Source organism: Penaeus monodon, chromosome 5 (assembly GCF_015228065.2).
Source record: "Penaeus monodon isolate SGIC_2016 chromosome 5, NSTDA_Pmon_1, whole genome shotgun sequence".
NCBI lineage: Eukaryota > Metazoa > Arthropoda > Malacostraca > Decapoda > Penaeidae > Penaeus > Penaeus monodon.
Window position 1 is genome coordinate 24,656,652 of NC_051390.1, and position 5,000 is coordinate 24,661,651.

The following is a 5,000-nucleotide window of genomic DNA, read 5'->3' on the forward strand; positions in this document are numbered from 1 at the left end:
AGGAGGAGGAGGAGGAGGAGGAGGAGGAGGAGGAGGAGGAGGAGGAGGAGGAGGAGGGAGGAGGGGTGGGGTGGTGGTGGAGAAGAAGAGAAGATGATGATGATGATGAAAGAGGAGCAGGAGGGAGAGATGAAGGAGAAGAAGGAAGTTTAGGAGGAGGAGGAAGATGAGGGGGAGGAGGGAGAAGGCGGAGGAGGAGAAGGAAGAAGAAAAGGGGGGAGGACGATAGAAAATAGAGAAGAGGATGATGTGATGATAAAGGAGACGAAAAGGAAGGGGACAGATAAGTCAGAAGAAACAGGAAGAGGAAGAGAAAGAGAGAAAGGGAAAGAAAAGGATGAAGAAACAGAGGGAGGAAAAAGAGAAAGAGAAGGAGAAGAAAAAAAGAAAAGTTAGAACGGGAGACGTACTTAAAAGGAAGAACGCGGAAGGTGAAATAAAACGATAACAAAACAAACAAAACAAAAGAGCAACAGAAGAAAGAAAAGGAAGAATACAAAAAAAAAAAAAAAAAAAAAATCTGAACAAAATAAATAGTAACCAAACCAAACATTTTACAAGGTGAAGAAAAAAAAAAAAAATCAGAAAAAAATGAATACCCAATCCATCTTATACGACAAAGACGAGATCAAGAGAAATATTAGAGCAACAGCCTTTCTCTAAGCAGGTAAGAGGCATGGCATCTGTGATTAATTAGGAAGCCTCCACGAAGCCCTAAGGAAGCACTCAAGCGGGGGAGGATGCAAGGCAGTTGTGTGTCCTGGTGCCGCTTACGTGCCCCATGTTAATTAACATGTGACACGTCCTGTCTGGCTATATTTGTGTACGGAGGTGTGTGTGTGTGTGTGTGTGTGTGTGTGTGTGTACGTATTGGAGTAGATATTCTCATCACAGTAACAGTTGTATCATAGTTTGAGACTTGTAGTGTGATCCTGGAGAGGAGCTGCAACAGAAAGTCTTGAATATAAAAGTTAAAATATAAAAGTAGGAATAGACAAGAGTATAAATAGGACAGAGAGAGGGATTATGAGAGAGAGATAGTGATAGATAGATAGATAGATAGATAGAGAGAGAGAGAGATGAGAGAGAGAGAGAGAGAGAGAGAGAGAGAGAGAGAGAGAGAGAGAGAGAGAGAGACCAAGAAATTCATCAATAAATGAATAAACAAATACGGCCTAAGAACGCCCCCCCCCATACCCCGACTTCAGCGAAATTTGCAAGAATAACAATTGTATATCACAGATTCTTCATCCACCAATCGTCAACATAATCAGTTGTGCTGTTACACAAACATCAAGTATAAATAAACATCATACTTAGAAAATGCTTTTTAAAAGATGATCATCATCGTTGAAAAAAATACCAACAGAATTGATCACTCGAATACTTTTTTTTTATTTTAGTTGTATATAATATATCTCAATCGCAGAGCCGTGTTATAAGGGCATCACTTAAATCTCTCCAAACAGTAGTTTTAGACGATATAACATTTCCCGTTTTGTGAGGGTATTATTTAAGGCCTCTACTGGGTACGTCTACTTTCTTCTTCTTCTTCTTCTTCTTCTTTTTTCTTCTTCTTCTCCGTCTACTGCTCCTCCTCCTCCTCCTCCTCCTCCTCCTCCACTTCCTCCTATTCCTCTTCTTCCTCCTCCTCTTCCTCCTCCACTTCCTCCTCCTCTTCTTCTTCTTCTTCTTCCTCCCCCCCCTCCTCCTCCTCCTCCTCCTCCTCCTCCTCCTCCTCTTCACCTCCTTGCATGATCCGTATTTTTATCTTCTGATTCATTTTATTTCTCCGCTTTCTCCTCGTGGGGATCTTTTTCAAAGGCTTTATCAGGTCTTGCGTGGCTACAGAGAACAAGGTTAGATAGGTTAGTTAGTTAGGGGAGAGGGGGAGGGATGAAGAGAAGGAGAGAGAAAGAGGGTGGGAGAGGGAAGGAGGGAAGGGCAGGAGAGAAGGAGAGAGAGGGAAGGAAGGTAAGGAGAAAGGGAGAGAGAAAGAGGGAGGGAGAGAGAAGGAAGGAGGGAAGGACACAAAGACATAAAGACCTAAACAAAGAGACAGACAGACAGACCCAGGGAGAAAAGGAGGAAGATCGAGCGCACTCCAACAGGCCAACAGCGAAGCACTGAAGCAGCCCAGGAAATCGAGGGGAATGTTGGAGGTCTAGCAGAGGCGGAGGAGAAGGAGTCGGCTCGTGGAGGACTTAGTTGGGTGAAGAGAGAAGGAGAGAGAGAGAGAGAGAGGGAAGGAGGGAGGGAGAGAGAGAGGGAAGGAGGGAGGGAGAGAGAGAGGGAAGGAGGGAGGGAGAGAGAGAGGGAAGGAGGGAGGGAGAGAGAGAGGGAAGAAAGGAGGGAGAGAGAGGGAAGGAGGGAGAGAATGGGAGGAGGGAGGGAAGGGGAGGGGAGAAGGAAGGAGAGAGAGAGAGGGAAGGGAAAGAGGGTAGGAACGAGAGAGAGAGAGAGAGAGAGAGAGAGAGAGAGAGAGAGAGAGAGAGAGAGAGAGAGAGAGAGAGAGAGAGGGAAGAGGAGGAGGGAGGAAAGGGGAGGAGGGAAGGAGGAAGTACGAATTGTACCAAAGCCTATTCATGGACTGAATAAGGAAGCTACAAAGGCCTTGGTACTCAGAGGAACCCGAAGGAGACGGAGGACCACACAGAGGACACCAGAGAAGTAGGAAAGACAAGGAGACGAAGGTACCTGAAAAAGGAGATAGTAAGAAGGAGAAAATAAGAAGGAGCAGGAGAGGGAGGAAGGAAGAGTAGGGGAGGAGATAGTAAGGAGGGGGAGAGGGAGAAGGAAGAGAGAGAGAGAGAGAAGAGAGAGAAACAGAGCAGAGAGAGAGAGAGAGAGAGAGAGAGAGAGAGAGAGAGAGAGAGAGAGAGAGAGAGAGAGAGAGAGAGAGAGAGAGAGAGAGAGGATTGAAGACAGAAGATAAAAAAGGGAGAGCAGGATAAGAAAGAGGAAATGAAGGGAATAGAAAAGAGACATAGGAGAAGAAAGAAGAAGAAGAAAAGATAGAAGGAATAGCGTAAGGATAATGATGATGATGAGGAAGAGGAGGAAAGAGTAGAAGGAAGAGGAGGAGAAGAAAAATTAGAAGAAGGGGAAGGATGAGGAGGAAGGAGAGGATAAAGATGAAAAAGAGGAGGAGGAGGAGGAGAAAAAGAAGTGGAGAAATAAAAGGAAGGAGAGGAGGAGAAGGAGAGAAAAAGAAGGAGGAGAAGGAAGAAGAGGAGGAGGGAGGATATGAGGAAGAAGAAAAATGTGATGGTTAAGAATAATAATAAGAAAATGAAAATAAACAAGAGAAAAAAGAAAAAGGAGCATGCCGCTGCTACTACTACTACTGCTAATAATGATAATGATAATGATAATAGTGATAATGATAATTGTTATCGTTGATATTATCATCATCAATATCATTATAACAATATTTCTTTAAGATTAGGACTAAGGGGAACAAGAGACGCGGAGAGAAGGAGGAGGGAATAGAAATGATAATGATGATAACATTAACATTAATGATAGTGTTAGTAATAATAATACTGGCGATAATAATGATCATACTAATATTAATAATAATAATGATAATGATAATAATAACAATAACAACAACAACAACAACAACAATAACAACAACAATAATAATAATAATAAAAAAAATAATAATAATAAATGATAATAACAATAATAATAATGATAATAATAATAATAAATGATACTACTACTACTACTAATAATAATGATAATAATAAATGGTAATGACAATAATAATAATAATAATAATAATAATAATAATAATAACAACAACAATAATAATAACAATAAGAACAACAATAATAGAAGTAATGATAATAATGATACAAATAATAATGATAATAATGATAATAATAATAATGATGATGATGATGATGATGATGTATTTATAATAATAATAATAATAATAATAATAATAATAATAAAATAATAATAATAACAGTAGTGATAATAATAACAACAACAATAATAAAAAGTAATAAAACTGACAAAAATAATAATGATAACAATATCAACAACAATGACAAAAGTAACAATATATATATATATATATATATATATAATAATATATAATATATATATATATATATATAGTAATATATATATATATATATTATATATATATATATATATATATATATATTATATATATATATATTATATATATATATATATATATATATATATTTATATATATATATATATATATATATATATATTATATATATATAATTATATATATACTATATTATATATATATATATAATATATATATATTATATATATATATATTATTATATATTATATAATATATATATATATATAAATAACAATAACAATAAATACGAATAAGAAAAGCAGGCGCAGAGAGGAAGAGGCAGAGGCGGAGAACACGTAACGCTCTGTCACTGTCATTTCTCTCTGGCGACGAAAGGGTCGTTGGCAGAGCACTGTATTCACCCCATCCCTCAAACTGTTGCCATTGGAAGCGACACTGTTATTATTCTATCTATTCATAGTGGTTTAGGAGTCAATATTGATGTTATCAGACGCGGGGTGATTCCATTCAAGGAGGGAGAGATGTATTACTATTGCTATTACTAATACTGTACTATTATTATTACTACTACTACCATTACTCCTATCGGTACTACTACAACTACTACTTCTTTTGCTGCTGCTACTTCTACTATTATGACTTCTACTACTAATATCATTACTGCTACTACCACTCCTACTATTACTACTACTACTATTCCTACTCCTACCATTGCTACTACTCCTACTACCACTACTACCATTACTACTGCTTCTATTACTAGCACTTCTACTATTACTACTACTATTTCTACTACTACTCAACCCCTACTACTATTACTATCATTACTATTATTACTACTACTACATCTACTCCTCCTATTATTTAAGGGTATTCAATCCTCCCTTTATAACCAAACGTACGC